This window comes from Mustela nivalis (assembly GCF_964662115.1).
Source record: "Mustela nivalis genome assembly, chromosome: 11".
NCBI classification, from domain to species: Eukaryota; Metazoa; Chordata; class Mammalia; order Carnivora; family Mustelidae; genus Mustela; species Mustela nivalis.
In genome coordinates, this window is record NC_139030.1 from 28,859,392 (window position 1) to 28,879,980 (window position 20,589).

The window sequence follows — 20,589 nt, forward strand, 5'->3', positions numbered from 1 at the left end:
TTAAGCTCTAAAAAGGCAGATGAAGCAAGTAGGGAAACTACTTTTCTGGACTTAAATCAGACAATTAGAGATGGAAGGATGAGTTGGGGATGTGGAAATGATCAGGAACTTGAAAGAAAGCATCCACTTAGCATCATGAAACCCTTAGCAACAGAAGAAAAATATGGGGAGTAAATAGAATTTGGTTATGTTTAGGTTGGAGAAACATTTCACAAATCTGAGAACAGATAGGTATAATCCCTTGGAAAAGATGATGTGGGAAGTGGGGTCTGAGTGCAACCAAGGACATGCAGAACAAAGCTGGGAAGAGCAGGTCTTCATATAACTGGGGTTCTCACACTGTCGGGGAGTGGAGTCTGCCTGTTTTCTGCTGCTTGTTCTCTGTTCAGAGGGTAGCACTGGGGTGAATGGATATACCGAGGAAATCTCATTTTGGATCTTTCTAAGGTAAAACCTATGAGCAACAGGAGCTGTCCTCTAGGATACGAGGACCACAAAGATACCCGCCAATGAAAGATTCTAGGATTATGTTTTTAATCTCTCGCTAATTTAGAACAGAGGCCTGGACACAACAATGCAAGTCCGGCTTCCAGGATTCAGACGGTCGCGCCCTGGCAAGGTTGGGTGTTTCACCCACTTGCACACACACCACTGCCCAGGCCCCTCCCATTGTGTTATGATTTGACTGCCTCGTGTGCCAGTCTCTAAACTGCAGGGATGATTCTATCCTGCTCACTTGTGTAGTGTGGCCCCTGGCACTGAAACAGTTAACCATCTGTTTTCAGTTGCTTTTGGGAGTTAGTGGTCCCTGTCTAAGGCCATCCTTTTTCAGCTAAGGTTGCACCACAATGGGAGATGCTGGTTGGGGCTATGGGTCCCATCTCCAGTTTATTTCCTCAGAAAATTCTACTTGGAAATGAAAACATATCCTCTTAGTTTAATTGAAGTCGCTGAGGATCCTCATTCTACCCTACCAAAAGCACCAGGCTTCCTTGTGAAGGGGTGTTCAATTAAAGGCAAGGCTGGTCTCCGGCTCCTCTTTGTCCTTTAAATTACCTGGTGCCTGAGCCTCTGTTTTGTTTTGTTCGGTTTCATTTTTGTTTGAAGGGGAGCGGGGTGGGAAATGACCACTTCAGTGACAGCCTGAAACAAATTCCCTTTTCTTGAGGTTGGTCTCTCAAGTACTTTCCCAACGGTCACTGACAAGGAAATTTATTCATTCTGATGTATAGCTTGGCCATACCCTCTAGTCATCCGTAATAACAGATAGCACGGCAACCCTCAACAGAAATGGTTTTTAAGCTCCAATATAACAAAAATATTCTGTACTTCTTAAAAGCACCCATGAAACAGCTTTCATTTCCTTATTCAACAGATTATTTACCTTGAGAACGCATTACATTTTAATCACTGTTACAATTTAAATTTATAAAAAGGCTATAGTTATTTTATAATAAGAAACAATCACCAGTGAGTATCTATATGTCAAATGCAAAGAACATAGTGGTTATCAATTCACAAGGGAACTTAATTTAAGTTAACACTTGACAGATGTTTAGAACCTTTGAGGCACGTATCTGTCGAGTTTCAAAGAGGCCAATAATAATGGTGTAAGAAAAGTTTAAACATTTTCTTCATCACGACAGTTTTGAGAGAAGCATCAGCTTATAATCCAGTTAGAAATATTCCTCAAAAAAATAAAATATCAAATCAATTTAGTTAGAGAATATCTACTCTGAAGATTCAGGTCTTTTTCCATCCATTCCAGAAAGTTTAATGTAGGTTTGCTAAATGAAGCTGCAAAGAAATGGGCATGTGAAAGAAAGGGGACTCCCCTAAAACACCTGACCATTCCTTATTTTGCTGCATCTTTGTATTAAGCTATTACCAGGACACCAGAGCATGTAATTTCCTGGTTAGTGGAAATCCCTCTAATCAGAATATTTAGAATTGCTGTCTCCTTTAACTGGACTCCTTTTGTATTGTATACAACGCAGAGGGAAATGCTATCATAACACTTCAATAGTTAAGTGACTTTATGAGAAAAATAGTTCCAAATGTTTCCTAAAACCCTCCAAACCGCACCAAAGAACATTATCGTAATATTATGTTTCCCCATTGCCTCCATTATTTAAACTTGCCTCTCTTGAAATGATACTTGGATGAGAAACTTAGGTTTATGTAATGTATAAATTGTTTCAAAAGGAAAAGCCTTGGCTGCATAATTATTATATATGTAGCCATGCCAGATAATTTAATGTTTTCAATAGCTTCTCTTTATTAATTGACAGAAGAGTATACTTAATGCTTTTGGTTACTAGAGCTTTGGGGAGAACTTATTTTTTTGTGTCTCTAACCTAAGTTATCCAAATAAGCATTGTATAATTCTCTTAAGTTCAGTACTGAACACAAACAAAAACATCATAAATAATTACATTTTATATCTAAAAGCTAGTTTTCTTTGGCATCGCACATGTAACCCACACACACTGTATATCGTTTATCAAAGTAGGATAACAACACATTTCAGCGAGTCCTGCATCAAAAAGCACCTTAGTGGCAGGTTAACCTCAGATTCGGTTCTATGGTGCTCCCTCTGGAACTGTAAATTGCCCATTTGAATGGCTTTTGCAACAAGCTTTCTAGGGGGTAATTACAGGTGCATATATTGTTCAAAAAATAGCCTCGAAGCCGAAACAGCCCAAATGCCCATCAGTGAACAAGTGAGTAAATAAATGGTAGCACAGACATACTAGGAAATATTATTTGGTCATAAAAAGGAACGACGTCCTGATACACGATGACAGATGGATGAATTCTGAAAACATTATGCTAAAGGAAAGAAGATGGGCACAAAAGTCACATATGGTTCAATTTCTTCTATAGGAAGAGATCAGTCCATAGAGACAGAACACAGACTGGTGGTTACCAGGGCTGGGGCGGGGGAGGTAGGGGGAGAACTTGCTTAACAGGGAAGGAGTTTTTCTTTGGTGATAGAAATGTCCTGGAACCAGACAGAAGTGGTGGTAGCGCATTTGTGAACAGCCTAACTGACAATGAACTGTTTGCTTGAAAATGGATATATTTTATGTTATATTGATTTCACTTCAACATTTTTTTGCAAAAAAATGAGTAGAAAATATTTACCATCTACCCATAAGAAGCTGTCCTTCAGGAGCAACTGGAAGATGGATGGCATGGGCATTCTCTGTGTGTGGGTGTCCGCTCACCCTTCACTCAGGGCCAGCTTGTCTCCAGGCCCAGGAGGGAGTGTGCACCCAAAGCAGGGGGTGTGGATGTGGCGGCACCCCTGTCACACCAGTCAGAAGGAGATGCTTTGGGTTGCGGGGGCAGGGACAGAAAACAAACAAATGCCCCGGGCCTCTCTGTTCCGTTTTAAACTTTGGAGAACAATCCTTCTGAAATTTTACATACAATACTCCACAGACACATGTTTCAGATAACTGGCTCAGAATGTAATCTAACACTCATCAATGACTAAGGAAAATAATTTTCTACTTTATTATCAAACTTTTTTAGACATATGTAATGCATTCGGGCAAAAAGAGAGAAGGATTCTGGAATTTTGGCATTTTGATAGAATGGATATAGAAATCTCCTTAGAACGACTCAGTGGTTTAGCTCTTATTAAAAGCCTTTCTGTAACATAACGCTTCAACTGCTAGATGATTTTAGAAGAAAAATATGCCACTGCTTCCATTTCAGAAAGAGTATGGACTTGAAATTAGAAGCCCTTGGCTTACATCTCAACTCTGCCACTCACTGCGTGACCTTGGTTTAAAAAAAAAAAATCAGTCTCTCTGAGCCTCAGTTTCTTTAACACAAGAAGGTTGATGATGCCTTCTCTTTTGTGAATTAAATTATAATGGCTATGCCTGACATAAGGCAAGTGCTCAAGAAATGTATTTTCGTAAACTCACCTGCTTCTTCCCCCAGTAAAAAATATTTATTCATAATCATCCATTGTTGTGAACATCATATAAACTCCATAATCAAGAATGATTATACTGTGATAGGAGCTTCTCCCCTATACTTTGAAACATTTTGCATTTGATATATACATATAAACTGAGGAGTGGAGAGGGAGAGAGATAGATAGCAAACAGTTTGGAAAATGTCCTTAAAAGATTTTGTGCCTGGGTAAATTCAGAGTCTAAGAGTTACTCCCCATAGTTCTGGAGACACAGCTATGACACAGTTACAGTGACGCAGAGACAGAGCAACGTAGCCCATCCCAGAGAGACAGAAAGCATGACACTCCGCAAGTAGGTATTAGTTCTACAAATGTTTTGCCTCTCCAATAGTTTAAAAACAAAAATACAACTGTCTCTATACCCGTAGAACATTTAAAAACATGAGATAAAGTGTTGTAGTTTCCCTTTACGCAATTCAGCCATTCTTGGGTACTTTTACAAAAATAAGAAGCAACTGCAGAGCACCCAATATTGTGTGCGATGGAACATTCAAAAATAATTAAGAAAATACTGTTCATGCTTTCTGAGGAACTTATAGTGTAGGGGACAACAACAGCAATTTCAACAGCAATTGAAAAATATAGACTTTCATAAAGACTTGAAAAATGATTCCTATTTTTTTCCTGTGGACTTACCACGCAAAAGTTTTAACCTGAGACTATATAGGAAATTTAACATGGATTTTAAAACTCAATTTAAATTAAATTAAAAATAAGGAATGGTTGTGGATTTTGTATTATTTTTAAAAAGAGTATGAAGGAGCCTAAGATGGTGGGAAAGAGACCACTTACACGATAGTAAATACAACATGTAAAAGAATATTTGTTTTTACTTAGTGTGAAAAATCATCCTTCTTCCTGGCATTTATGTAACTTTCTTTTTTTTCAAGATTTTATTTATTTATTTGAATGAGAGAGAGACAGCGAGAGAAGGAACATAAGCAGGGGCAGATGGAGAGGGAGAAGCAGACTCCTTGCTAAGCAGGGAGCCCAATGCGGGGTTCAATCCCAGGACCTAAGATCATGACATGAGCCAAAGGTAGACACTTAATAACTGAGCCACCCAGTTGCCCCGTTCATGTAACTTTTGACTTCGGTGACTACACAACTGAAATTTTATAGAACCACAGCACTGAGACTGGAGAGGAACCAAAGAAATTATTTAATTTTACTCCCTCATTTTTAAGGTGGGGAGGCAAAGGTCTAAAAAGAAGTTTGTTCTAGGAAATACTAGTTCCTCAGGATTTTAGTAAATGCTCTAGGAGTTAAAAATCATCATCTGTGGTTAAATAGTAAGTTTTAGAAATATTAAGTTAAATAAAGTTAGACAGATTTATTTATTTCAGGGCTTTTCACACTTGAATACAAATGTGCTTTGTGAATACTTATAGGCAGATAAAGTGTACAGAGCTGCCCCCTTTACCTTCCTTCTTTTTTTAAAAAAGGAGCATTTCATGGAACCACATGTAGAGAACACATTTTAAGGAATACTCCTCCAGAAAATTTAATTCCAAGATACAACTATGTGACCTCTGATTCTGTCAAGGGATTAGAACCATGACTCCAGGCTTCTGGGCTAGGGAGTGTTCTACTCTCACCACCCTCATATCCCTTCCTGAAAGAGTAAAAACAAGTCGTAAGAATGCATTTTCTGAGAAATATTCACAAATCAAATATGCCATTTGCTTCCAGGCCTGGGGAATAATGCCACCACATCCTAGGTATCATCACACAGAGCCACAATCTTGTCCCAACTTCTGCCTGGGTCACTCCTATCTTTATATGGGGGTTTATAGGCACCAGAAAGGCAAGGGAGCAACACTGAGTGCTGTAACATCCATTTCCAATACACTGATTGGCACTGGCCTTGGCTTTCTTAAGCTTCTTTATAATTGACAGTTGTATTATTATTATTATTATTACAATTATTATTTTTAAAGTTGACCCGATAGGCCTAAGTCTTAGACACTTGTACTTTGGAAAACATTTGATGAAATGTCACTGAAGCTATTCGTATACTTCTGGAAAGCTATGGATGACTTGCTGAGGACCTAGTCTGCTTGAAGAAATATATGTCATTCAGAATGATAAAAATAGGGGGTATGTATTCTCAATAGCTGTAGCAAAGGCTTATCTAAGAAATATGTCCCCTTTGCTTCCACGGACTTCTTTTTTTTTTTTTTTTCTTTAAATATTCCACAAAAGAAGGGAATACAAGTTGACTTTTGGAATACTTTTAAATTTTTCTTGAAGTTCAGAGCAGAAAATGTCCGTGTTCAGTTTCAACTTTACACGCTTGTCTGTGCAAATGCACATGTGTATGTGTAGGCAGCAATGATAACTGTACCACATTCAGGATACAACAAATCCTCATGACTACTGTTCTAAACAAAGTGTGCCTTCATGATTGTTCTACGTCATTATCACTTGTTTCTGCGTGAGTTAATTTGCAGTTGATGGTGTTCATTTATTCCACTAGCAAGGAACAACAAATGATGTTGTTCCTTTATTCCATTTATTCCACTACCTCCTAAGATCATTAGTACTGGAAAGAGCCTTGAACTTATCATCTCCTTTTGGTGAATCTTGCATGGCCTGACAGTTTGCAAAAAAAGCCACCTGTCCACTAAATAATGGAATTTATTCATTTATTCCACTATGTTATTCCAACATAAATGATGTTGTTCATTTATGCCACTTTCTAAAAGAATAAAACAACAACGTTATAATTTTGTTGTTGTTGTTGTTTGCTCTACTTCGAGGTCTAGGGCTCCAAATTGTTTCTTAAGGATACTCTCCTCTAGTCTCCTCTATGCCAGTGAGCCATATGTCACTAAGACCCTAAAAGTTCATGGCCATAAAGATAAGAGGATCTTATAGTCAGGTGTCAGAAAATCCAATAACTGGAATGAAAGAAGAGAAACAGAAAGAACGATGGGATGGAGCAAAATAAGAGTTTATGAGGAAAGAAGCTTAAGTAGGTAAAAGTCTAGAATCCCAAGGGTGAGGGACTGAAAAGGGAGACTTCAAAGAAACGACTCAGTTATCAGATGATGGGAAGAACTCAGACCCAAATACTGACACACCTGTCAGTAGCTCAAAGCTCCTTAGCCAACACAGAAAATGCAGGGTATGACTTTCAGACAGTGAGACGGATTTATCATTATTTTTCATTTTGCTAAGAGAAATACACTGAAATAACTTTTCTCTCCCAAAATGCACGCCAATTAGGTTGATGTCACTGGAAACACGTGAGCACATTTTCAGTCTTTGGAGGTGGTCACATACTTTTTTCTTCCACTCAATCATTCATTCATTGACTATGCCAGATACTCTCACTGCTCTTGAGAATTTCACAATCCATTATAATAAATATGCTCAGAATTACTAAATCTGGGGGTTGAGGCATCCTAACTCATAACCAGAAGTTATGAGTTCAAAAGCCACTAACTGTGATGACTAAGTTGAGTAATATCTCAGGTCACAATAAGTAATAAAGCTGGTTTTCCTGGGTGGTTTCTAAACTATTAGTGGAAGAGATTTCCCAAAATATTTTCTGAAATAACAGCAGTACTGAAATAATTGTAGTTTTGTGAGAGCCCAGTTTGAAGAGTAGTGCTTGCTCATCTGAATAATTCCAAGAGAAAAATACCCTGTAAATACCTGCGATAGACACCTGGTATACAATACGCTTTCTGAATGAAGCTGTTTAAAGCATCGCCCAAGCTATTAGGATACTCACATCCCAATAGAAAATAGTTACCGTAATATAAGATGGACTCTAAGCACCATATCTGTTCCTACCATCAGCAAATCTCATTAGTGTCTGATATTTGGCGCTGCTCTGTGGATACAGTGATAAACAAAATGTGGTCATGACTGCGAGGAGTTCACAGTCTAGTGAAGTCAATAAAAGAGGTGAAGAGAAGAATTTTAGCGTTGTGCAACGAGGGCTAGGACGCGAGTAAGTCCAGAGCATGCTGGAGCATGGAACCAATTTAGAGGGGGCTTCTGAGGGGCTCTGGAATATAAATGAGAGTGACCCCTGGAGGGAAGGAAGGATGCATTTCAGGCAGATGAAGGAATATGGGGAGGTGGAGGCAAGGGGGAGAAGGACCGTCTGGGAGTGTGTTCCCTACGGCAGGATTAGTGTGTCTGGGGGGAGGTGGGATGACAGTGCTGAGAAAGAAGAGACTGGGGAGAGATCTATGAAGGTCCCATGATATACCCTGTGTTGGAGTGTGGCCTTTGTTGAGGTGGCGAGAACACCACAAATGACCCTCTGTGAGAGTTCCTAGAGGAGATGCCTTTTGGATGGTGTTTTTTGCAGGGAAACTTTCAACAGTAGAATGATAGTTGAGGCCAGGCAAGTCTGCTGGGTGGAGAGAAAAGAGAAAGTAAGGCGAGGCTGCATCCAGGCACCGGGATCAGTATCAGACAAAGGACGCAGGAGAGAAGGCAGTCCAGTTTGAGGAGGGGACGGGGCTAGAAAGAAGTGAGATTAGACAAGAGATTGTGGAAGGCCTTCAGGGCGGAGGACATGCTAAGGAGCTTAAATGATATTTAGCCGTGGGAGAGCTTAAACCTGGATGAACGGAAAACAGTGGCATCATTTACAAGAAAAACAAAACAAAACAAAACAAAACAAGAACAGACAATGATTGTAGAAGCGGAGACAGAAAGAGGAAGAGAAGCTGGTCTTTGGAAGAATGAGAAGACTCTGGCTTTGGTCTGATATCATGGATGCATCATACCTCCTAAGATCATTAGTACTGGAAAGAGCACTTGAACTTATCACCTCCTTTTGGTGAATCTTGCATGGCCTGACAGTTTGCAAAAAAAGCCACCTGTCCACTAAAAGATCTATCCAAAACACCAAAGGGTTTCATAAAGACATTACAATGCCTAACTTGGGTTAAGAGCTTCTAGGCACAATAGTCAAACTGATCTAAGCCTTTTAGGTCACCTGAAAATGTATTTGTTTCCCCCACCCCTTCTTATTTTCTCTCATGGGAAATATCCGAACATCTTATTCATTCATTTTTGAAATGACCACAGTTTGGAGTGATTAATTTCTATACTGAGTAGAGTCTTTGAAGTGTGTCAATATGTATGTGTGTGAATATATGTATGTTCAACCAAGTAGAAGATGAGCAGAGTCTCATTAGAAAATATGTAATAAACAGGTTCTTTCTGAAAGTAGGACAGCAAGGTAAAGTCCTTATGCCAGCATCTTTTTATTGTCACTTTCTTGCTAACTTACCAGGAGTCCTAAATTATCTACTTTGTTATCAGTTACCAGAGAAACAAGTTATTTGAGACCGGCTGCTCAAAATTAATCGAACTTGCCTTGATTTTTGTAGATGGTGTAAAGCCACATTTATACAGCACTCTCTGGAATGACATTGCTTCAGGAAAAAGGACAATGGCTAGGAAACCTTTTAGTGTACGCTACCTGTCAAATCTGTGAACTGAACCTCAACATCACATCAGTTTTGTTAGAGCAGTGGTATTTGCTAAATCAGAGCAGGAGACAGGCTTTTTTATATTTTTTCCTTTTGGATACTCAGATCAAAAGAAAGGTGTACACTTTATTTTTAATCCCATTACTTCACATGAGCCCAGACAGAACATCAAAGACAAGGTATGCAGGTTTAACCATTAGCACCAACATAATCCAAAGTTGAAAATCTCTTCCAGATAGCTACCTCACTTTGAAATAGACCACATTTGCGTTATTCTGAGTCAATATTACTCTCAACTGTGTTTTAATTTTCACTATACTTAAAAAGAAAAAAAAATATCCAAGGTATGTGATTTTGCCTTACAGCATCAAGCATAAGTTTGTAGGACAATCTAATATTATTCGAGTAAATGCAATTCCCATATACTTTTTTTTTTTAAGTTGGCTCAGACGTCCATCTCAATTTCATGAAAGGGAAGAAAGTGAATGAAATGCAGTTGCAAATCGTATTTGAGGAGGGCAATGCTTCTCCACATCTGAAGTCTATTGAAAGCTCATGAGTAAGAACGTGGGGAACAAATCTCTTCTGTTCAAAAGATGTGTCAGTGGAGAAATTCTCAGAAAATAGCACACAATTCATCAGAAATCACACATTTCTTTTCCAAACCAGATAATGAAAGAAAGTTGCTATTCTGAATTCTTTCCAAGGGGAACTAAATATAAGTATATAAAATAATTCATAGAGGTTTTTGCATTAGACAATGTACCATAAACAGTACAGGGAGATTAAAAAAATACTGAACAATTAGATATCTGGGCACCCACCATCAGACTGTACAACGGCGAAGTAACCAGTACAGATGTATTGGTATATAGCCCGGGCTTCAAAAATGTCCACAATTCTTAAATGAACTGAAGCTGACTTTGTGCAAATATATGGTGATGGACTTGAGATTTCATCACCACCACACCAGTAAGACCAAATGTTCATTATGTTTCTAGCATTCGTAGTGTCCTACTCGAATTTCTGTGGATACAAAGAGGTATATATGTATGAGATGGCACTTATGCCTTCATGATTCATTCATAGGGGAGACCGATTGTGTGTATATCTAAATACATACAATAAACAATTCACAAAGTAATCCATGCTTAGTGCTAAAGAGTGGCCACGAATGTCAGAGAAATTCTAAAGATGAAGATCTAGCTCAGGAGTAAGAGAAAATGAAGCTACCTCAAGGAGAAGGGACAAGCTGAATGTAGAGTAAAGAAAGTATGGTCTGATTTCAGATAGAAATTGAGAAGAAAAAAGGGCATTTCAGGAAAAATAGAACTGAATGCCTACTACCAGAAGTGTGTGTGTGGTGTGTGTGTGTGAAATCAAATTACCCTCAATTTAACTTTAACCTTCTCAGCACTTATATTTTACCAATGAGAAAACAGGTGCACAGAGAGTAAAAAATTTACAACCATGCATCTATTAAGTGATAGATTCAAGATCTGAATCCATTTCTAGCCCATGTACAGTTCATGCTCTTTCCACAATGCCACAATATGACCAGAAGGTAGAAGGCTAGGAATACAATGCAAAGGTAGAGAGAAATGTGGATAATACACTTGGAGAAGCATGAATGTACCTACTGGAGTTCATGGAAGGGGAGAATGAGAGAGGAGTCAGGTGGGGAGGGAATGTATGGCTTCAGGTGGCAGGCTGAGAAATGTGACTTTCACTTGTAGGCAGCAGAAACTAAAAATTTTAATGTAATGGGCTTGTACTAGGCAGTATTTTAAAAACGTTAGTTTAGCACAGTGCAGAGCAAATCTTAGATGTGGAGCAAAAGATAAGTGGTTAAGGGTAGAAGCAGAGCAAAGAAAAACAGAAGATGGTTACACTCCTCAGCCTTTATTATGTTAGTTCCAACAAGAATTGAAGAGAGAGCCAGCTGTGAGACACACTTTCCAACCAGTTATGATACACAGTCACTGCTGATTTCACAACTTTGAAATCACCAAATCTGACGTAGTATGAACTATCTAAGTTCACATGAATGGCTATAGGAGAGCATCTCCTGAACACGGAAATGAGGGACTATTCTCTGCAGTCCACGTGGAGAATCATAACCAATCTCTATGACCATGCTGCCCATGAGGATTTCAACGGGCAACTGAAGGACACTATCAAATCAAAACATTCAAGACTCAGGACCAATGGACTTGATATTGAAAAATGAGAAATGATGCTAACGTAATCAGACAAAAAGCCCCTGTTAATTTTACTGATACATGGAAGTTTTATATTTGGACAGAATAAAATATTAGCTAAACAAGAAATGGTAAAAGTTAACATACTAAGGATTGGTTTGTTTTTTGTTATTGTTTTTTGCTGTTTTACATTATGGTTTTTTGTTGAAGGGTAGATCCGTATGGTCTACTCTTGTACCAAAAATCAATTTCTACTCTTACAGCAGTGTTAAATTAGATGAAATATAAAACCATTTTTCTAAATATGAATGCTAAGACTGTATAAGATGACACAGCACACTTTAAGAAAAAAAGCCACCCAGAGAGCTTCGATGACTCTTCAGCTTTGAGGTAAGTGAGCTTGAGTCTTTTTAAAACCTGACAAAATCATATAAAATAGAAAAGTAAGTAGAAAAGGCTAAAGAGAGAAGGTATTACTTAGAAGCCATCCAGTTAACTCTCAGTACATTAAATATTACTGAAAATAGTCAACTTAAGGTCCTCCACCCTAATTAGGGTAAGAGAGAGAGAAAGACCAAAGGAGGGGGGAGGACAGAGTAGACAGAAAGAAATGAAGTACTTTCATATATTCATTTTCTTTCGAGGAATGTATCACTCCTTTTGAAAATCCTCTGAAATGCACCACTATCTATTATTTAATATTTATCTTGTCTGTCTGTCTGCTTCTCTCTGTGAGCAGATTAATCTCAGAGGTCGCCTCTCTCAGGATTATAAATCAAAAGTCAAGATCATCTGGAAAAAGAGATGTTCCAAAACCAGAACTGATATGAGTGGCTTGAGACAAGAGATCCATTCTGAAAGCACGACACAAACACAGTGAGGAGAGTGCCTCTAGTAGAATGAAGGCAAAGGTGGGATTCCTGTAATCTGTAGACAAAGTTGTTCTTTTTTTTTTTTTTTAAAGATTTTATTTATTTGTCAGAGAGAGCGAGCAAGAGCGAGCACAGGCAGACAGAGTGGAAGGCAGAGTCAGACGGAGAAGCAGGCTCCCTGCGGAGCAAGGAGCCCGATATGGGACTCGATCCCAGGACGCTGGGATCATGACCTGAGCCGAAGGCAGCTGCTTAACCAACTGAGCCACCCAGGCGTCCCCAAAGTCGTTCTTTTTTAGGCTAAGTTAAAAGCCATGCACAATATTTATATTAATGTTGAGCTCACCTTTCTGAAATTCATGATGAAGTCATCGTGCAAAGATTTTTTTAAAGATTTATTTATTTATGTATTTATTTGAGAGAGAGCATACATGTGAGCAGGGAGAGGGGCAAATGGAGAGGCAGAGAAAAGAATCTTCAAGCAGACTCCGTGCAGAACATGGAGGCCGATGCGAAACTTAATCCCAGGATGCTGAGATCATGACCAGAACTGAAATCAAGAGTTGGGTGTTTAACCAACTGAGACACCCAGGAGCCCCACCATGCAAAGATTTAGAATCCTACAAATGTCTCTAGTTTGGGATAGAATTGATAGGATTTGAAGATTTCTAGAATGCCAATTAGATTCTCTTCCTCACTGAATGGTTTTCTGACCACTGCTGCCACTGTCATCTCTATAGTCTATGACTTCATGTAAATTTCCACCTTGATTTTTTTGTCATACATTGGATATGTATTTCATTATAAAAATGAAAGAAAATTATGAAGAAAGTTAAATGCTCAGGAAACTACGTATGGAGTATTGAATCACCTGCAATTATCCAGGTTATGTATATTCTCATAGCTAATTGAATACGAAAGTGGCCTTCTGTCATTCTATGTAGTAAGATTAAGATTTTTGTTCTCCACCCGTGAAGCCATTCACCTATTTGTGCCAAACTACCTTTCTTGGTAGAGATACAATGAGGCACCTAATCCTTCTCTTCAAAGCACGGTATGATACCAGTAAGACAAAAAGAAAAAAATTAACTACTTAACTGAAAACTGCAGTTCTTGGGAAACTTCAAGGATTTTAATGACGAGACATGTCAGGATTCCTTTTGCATAGATATTACACTATCACTATAAATGCCTGAATAAACACCCATATTCAGAGGGGAAAGCAAGCAGTTAGACAAGTTTAACATGCTTCATAAATTAACTATGACTGCAACATGTGTAAGTGGGTATTCACTGCTATTGAATAACATTTATAGTAGCACCCTTCTAGGATTATTTATTATTATTATCATTATTACTATTATTATATAATCACCATCATTAGAAAAAGATCATTAAAGGGAAACTGACATTTGCTTTTCATCCTGAAAACACATTTCCCAATCTTGAACTAAACCTGATATGCCATCAAGGGATGGAAAACCAATCCGTTATCACTCACTCAACAATGCAAAGCAATTGTAACTTGTGGAAAGTTATCTCCTAACTGTGAAGGGAAATACCACATCACTCTATGCCCCTGGATTAATTCTTGGGAAGTTCATGAGTCTTTGAAGAATGAAACAGGCTGATGGTTCAGACCAGATGATAGAATGCTATTTCTCACATTGGTTTGAAATCTATTTTAACACAGTGAAGACACGAAGTATGTACTAAATGCCCAGTGGATGCCTCATCAGATTAGTTGCTGAAAAGGAATAATACAAGGGCCCCAGGGAACCAATAAACTAATGTGGAGCTAGATGTACATACCTCGAACAGCTAGGGAGTAACATAATACGTTATGTAGCCAACTGATGAACTGAGTGATTAATATACATGGACTGTAGGAATTCGGAGAGGGGAAAGAATAATAGAGGATGGTTACATGCCAAATGTAGAAAATGGACTTTCTTCTTCTTTTCTTTTCTTTCAGAAATTCAGTCACTGCACAAATATTTGTTGAGCTCTTACTACATGTTAGGAGTGGTGGCAAACAAGGTGGAGAGAGTCCTGTGGTGTCTCCAGGCTATTTGAGGGTAGTGGAGCTGTGCAGAGGGTCAGTAAACCCATAATTACAGAAGAAATTATTATAATTAAGATTATTAAGAAATTAATTAAATATCTACACAGAATATAAATGCAGCTTTAAAGTAGATCATGGGAAATGCTCCTTTTCTTTAAAGTAAACCAAAGAATCCCAAGTCCCATGATTGAACTTTTTTTCATTATTTGTTGACTGTGATCCAGTTCAATGGTAGAGAAGAGTGCCATGATCTCCTGGTGGCCTTCATCTAAGCCCTTCTACTGTCACATCCCCACCACCACAAGCCCTGTTGCCCTCTGCATGTGGGTGCTCACCTGCCCCACAGTTCTTATTGGTGATTCACGTTTTTCACATCCGAACATCTCCTTTGTAACTCATAGTTGAAGTGATGGGGTAGCTAAATCTTCAGAAGAAAGTGAAGAGACAGTTTGCCTACTGGTGTTAGCATTTGCTGTAGCTATTCCTGGCACTGGGCAACACATGTTTTTAATAAACTTGTAAAAACAGTGTAGATCTAGCTGTAAATATGTTTTGCTTGGTAATGTAGGCTGAATATAATGATTAGACTGACAGTTGTTGGGTTTTTCCCCCTCTAAAAAATCACAGTAAGATACAAAGAGAAATAGTTTCAATGATGAGGCCCAAGTCAGTATCATGGTACCAACACTGTGTTGATAATTATTGTTTATGACAACAGTCAATTTATAGTAAAAACATGCTGCTGTTTTCCTTGTTCACAGCATTACACGTTTTGTTTAGTCTCTTAGAAATATCCAGCTCCCTGTGAAGTAGCCTGTATCTATAATTAGAACGAGGCCACATAATCAGATGCCTGTCAATATTGTGGTAAGCAGCTAAAATATAGAATAAAGTTTGAAGATACTGATACGTGACTTGGAGAAATTATTCCTTAAAGTAAAATATTTGATTTTTCAGTGTTGTCAATACAATGTAACGGACACAAAAAGATTTGCAAAGAATTGGTAAAAATTTATACGTAATAACTAAAATAACAAGTCATCTACTAATAGGACATTAACCATCAGTGAGTTAAACCCAAACTTGATATAATGTCATTTAAAAACTTTACACAGATATCCAACAGAAACTTTATGAGATTATAAACTTCATTTTGTAGGACAAAAAGACATAGTCTATATAAACCCTTTTATTATCAATTGCTTGTCAAAAGGTTCTTTTTTACTAGCTAAGGAATTATTGTGGCACTCCAATTCAGAATACAGTCACACTGACGGTCAGCACCCTAATATTACTTGACGATAAATATCAGAGATCCGTATGTCTTAGATTTGGGATACCTGCACCAAAAATTATATTTAGTATAGCAAACGAAATCCATTGTACACATAGGTGGATAAAATAAATTAGTCCATCTATTTACTAAAGATATGGTAGGTGCATAATAAATTTAAGTATTATCATGGATAATGTGGGAGTGGAAGAGAAGGAAGAAATAAAGATTTATAAAACAAAATGCTCTGCTCTAGAACCTCACAATCTAGACAGAACGTTTAAAGAGAGCTCCAGATCTATATATCTTCTTATCAAATAATAAGAGTAATAATAATGATACGTAGATTTGGAATTAAGTCATAATCAAGGTTAATACCGATTAATTTCACTGTCGTATTTTTGGTTTTCTGCTGACAAAAGAGAACTACTAAGACCTTTTTAAAATTACCTACACAGCGAGAACAAGGTAAATTGTTAGAACATGAACAACTACTTTCAAATTTTATATAGGCTGTCAAGAGGAAAATGTTCTGTAAGTCCCCAAAGGGAAGCAGTAAGAACAATGAAGGAAGCTGTAAGGAGAAAGATTTTGGCTCCAGGGAAAAATGAATTCTAATAATCAGAGGTGTCCAAAAATAAGTCAACCAGTTTAGTAGGTAATGAGTTTTCTACTATTGCATGGAGCAAGTACTGGCTGGGCTTCTCCATGGTGGAGACGGTTTAGATAGTATTAAAATAGTTGGGGGGGGGGGGCTTGTGTACAATTCAATCGATAAAATGTTAGTAATAATGATGATGGTAAGGGTGACAGATTTGCAAAACACGCAACTTGAAATCTGAGACAAAAAGAGCCAACTTTTTTTTTAAAAAACCCACTTCTCCTTTATTCTTTATAATATGACAGTCAATGACTTTTAATAGTTTGCCTAACTTTTATAGGAATCTATAAATCTTTCCCTAAATAAATTTACATCTTAATATTTGGGAGTAGTCGGCTGCATTGGTGAAGCGGGTGTGCTCATCTCCCACCGCACACAGTTTATTTCACCTTCACTGTTTCCAAGTATACATATTATTTTAATTTTAAATAATTAATTAATTGATTGATTTTGAAAAAGATTTTACTTATTCACTTGACAGAGATCACACGTAGGCAGAGAGGCAGGCAGAGAGAGAGGAGGAAGCAGGCTCCCCGTTGAGCAAAGAGCCCAATGTGGGCCTCGATCCCAGGACCTTGAGATCATGACCTGAGCCGAAGGCAGAAGCTTAACCCGCTGAGCCACCCAGGCACTCCACACATATGATTTTTCAGCGTTGTTTTTTTTTTCTAAGTTTTTTTTTTCCAAGTAACTATATCATGGACCTCTTTCTGATCAGTAAATATGAACCAATTTCATTGTTTTTAACAATGGCATAGGTAGTGTTCCAGTGAATATATACATTATAATCTAGACAAATAGATATTTAGGTTGTTTCTAAAATACTACACTGAAAAGAGTGCAAAAGATTACAATCATCCTTTTACATTCATCTCAATGTTATGTTAGCATATCTTTAGGAAAGACAACTATAAATGGGATTATTAGGTCATAAAGCACGCACATTACACATTTTGATAGAAACTGCCAAATTCCCTCTGAGTTGTAACAATGCCTTGCAACCAGGTAGGGAATACCCCTCCCAGCAACTCTACACTTCCCTGATCATTACAGGCACAAGGTACTATGCTAGGACTCTAAGAACTGCACAAAAGAACATGCTGTTTCTCCCCATAATCTGGTTGGAGAGATTTTTAAAAATACACATAAATATACATAAGAATACAAAGTGGAATTAAAAAAGTAGTTGAGACAGAAAGTGCTGCACTGGCAAGTAGAGGTGAGTGTGAGGTTGGGAGAGCAGGAAGGATTCGGACAGAGCTGTGAAGAGCCAGAAGGACCCCGAAGGGCAAAGAAAAAGTGGAGACACATCTCAGTGGGGGCACATGCCTTCCGGTGCTGGTGTGAGATCACCTTAGCGAGAGCAGAGGCTTTAAGGAGGTGAAACAGGTTCACATTTTACTTTCCCTTACCTCACTTTCTTTTTCTTCGTATCACTTACAACTACCCCAAGTTACCAAAACTATATATTATTATTCACTATATATCAGTGTACAGGAGTATTATTTAGTATACAATAAACACCGGTCTATTATTATACATTCTATAGTGACATGTTCACTTGTTTATCCCCCATGTCCTCACTGCTCCAAAGCAGTGGTTGACTGTAGTGTTCCCTGCTGAGTCTCCAGAAGCGGGACCAGGCCAGCACACGATAGCCCCTCAGGAAATGAGCTTGCTGAGGAATGAATGTCTGTGTCATGCTGACATCACTGAGAGGAGTCGGAAATGGCAGGTTAAAGAATGGATTTACAGGACTTCTATGGCAACTGGAAAGTAACAACAGGATGAAACCAGGAGTGTGAGGCGGTGAGATGCAGGGCTGTTTGTGGAAACTGAATCTGGTTTTGTTATGCAAGATGGATCGGTGTGGTCGCTGAACCAGCAAGGAGATCATTACAGTACTGCGGGCGTCAAGAAAACAAACCTGAGAGTGGGCGGAAAGAGCATCCTGAAGGGAGGAGCCAAGGCTTAGCGACAAAATGACTCATGATGGCTACCATTTAAGTCCGTGCTGAAGTCGTGCTTATTTCGTGTTCAACACTGCACAGACATTTATTTAATCCTGTGAGATAGGTACTATTACCCGAGTTCTTTAAAAGAGGAGACGGAGCTACAGAAAGGTTAGGCAGCTCCCTCAAAGTCACACAGTAAGTAAGATACCCCCAGCTAATTCTATTCCTGTAAAACTTCTACTCGTTCCTTTATTTTAAAGGAATACATATGGGCTCTCGGCACAGGGGACAGGATTCTGGTCATGCAGTGACACTGCACATACATATTCATGTCCAAACTCTGGTATTCCCAAGGAAGAAGAAAATGATCAAGTGTGCGCTAGGTCAGTGTTTTCATGACCGGATCAATTTAGTGGGTCATGATCAGCATTCTGAAAAGAAATGAACTAGAGAACATAAAGAGAAAAGGAAACATGAACATGAATCTCTTGTAGTATTGTTTCATGGAACTTTTGTTTTGGATATACATGCATGTGCGTACTGTTTTGTTTTTAAGATTTATTTATTTATTTGAGAGAGAGAGAGAGAATGAGAGGGGAGGTCAGAGGGGAAGCAGACTCCTTTTGCTGAAAGCTTGATTATAGTACCTTGGATATGAAAGAGGTATCACAGTTTACAGAGCCTCACAACAATCTGGTGTTTCCATCTTTATTTTCAGATTGAAGAAGCTGAGGTTCAGGACGGCAGAGCCAGGACTTGAAACCAGGGCTCTGTCTCCCAGTGACAGGTTCCTCTTTGCAGCACAGTAGCTCGGTATCATCAAAATGGGAAAGCAAGTTCAAGAGAGTTGCTTCTTTTTCTTCATTTAGCTAAGGCTAGGCCAAGAGGATCTGTAAGCTTTTTGCCCATCACTGTGTGCAGAAACATTAAGGCTATCTTGTTTTGTTTCAAGAGATTAGAAGAAAACAAACGCTTCCAGGTAGAGCTACACTCTAGACACTCTACCAAAAAAATGATGTTGAAACAGTATCTCCCTGCCCAGGCTCAGGTCCTTAGAAGAGATGAAGAAACAAGCCCCATGATCTGAAGACCCAGCACAGAGAAGGTTCTTTGCTTATATTCTAATAAACATATTTATGAAAGCAAAATTATAAAGGGAATTCTATTTTCCCACCAACTTCTAAAGCCTCCCAGAAAATCAGAACAGGCAGGTGCCTTAGAGATCATTTCGTTCACCCTCACATTACAAAAGAGTCTGCAACAGAAGCCCACGGAGGTTAAGTAAGTGAACCCAACGTCACATAGCTGATGAGAAGCAGGGTCCCCAAGAACAAAATCTCGCTAACACTCTTACTCTCAGATAAATCACAGCTTTATGAAGAAATGTGAAAGGGGTGTAGATCAAGGTCAATAATAAGTTGAGTGTGAGGGTTTTTCCTTTTGTTACTAGAAGGCTGATGATGATCTCTGGAAGTCTGACCTGGCCTGGACTATGGGGCTGACACAGCCTCTGGACCTCAACTAGTCCTGACTCCTGCCCATCAGCACTGCAGTGAGCTCCGCTGGTCCGGGACCAGTACCTCAACTGCTGCCTGAGATGCAGCCACCCTTCCTGACACAGAATGTCAGCCTTCTCCCTAGGGTCAGTAGTGCCACTCAGTGACCCTTCTTTCTTTGGTTTCCTTTAAAGCCAAATTTTCTCATGAGCTCAAAATGTTGACAAGTATGGTATCCACTGATCAAACAGATTGAAAAAAATATAAATTTCAAAGATATTGTCTTATAATAAATATCTGTCTCTGAAGGCTATTGTTTAACAATAGATGTTAAAATTAAAAAAAAAAAAAAACTGGCCCCTAGAAGTTTGAAACTACATCCAACTTTTGTTTGATGTTCTGTAACTAAGAAACAACTTCTGAAAAGGAAGAAGATAAAAAATGAACTTAGGCTAGCAGAGAAGATGCCAAATCTCAGTCCCCTGAGCTGTGAAAACCTTCCAATCGGTCCGTAAATGAGGTAAAGGAGGACTCATGCATTGCTAAATATTTATTGTTGCTAAGCTTCATCACTGTTGATATACAGGTAACAGATGGCTTTTTGTCC

The 20,589-nt window shown here is 38.6% G+C and overlaps 1 protein-coding gene across 16 annotated transcripts in view; it reads right to left on the reverse strand.

Annotated features, from left to right (window-relative positions):
• The window catches only part of GTDC1 (glycosyltransferase like domain containing 1), a gene marked incomplete at its 3' end in the record, with an annotated part of 460,833 nt that overhangs the window by 162,728 nt on the left and 277,516 nt on the right, over window positions 1-20,589 (reverse strand). The window lies entirely within an intron of this gene.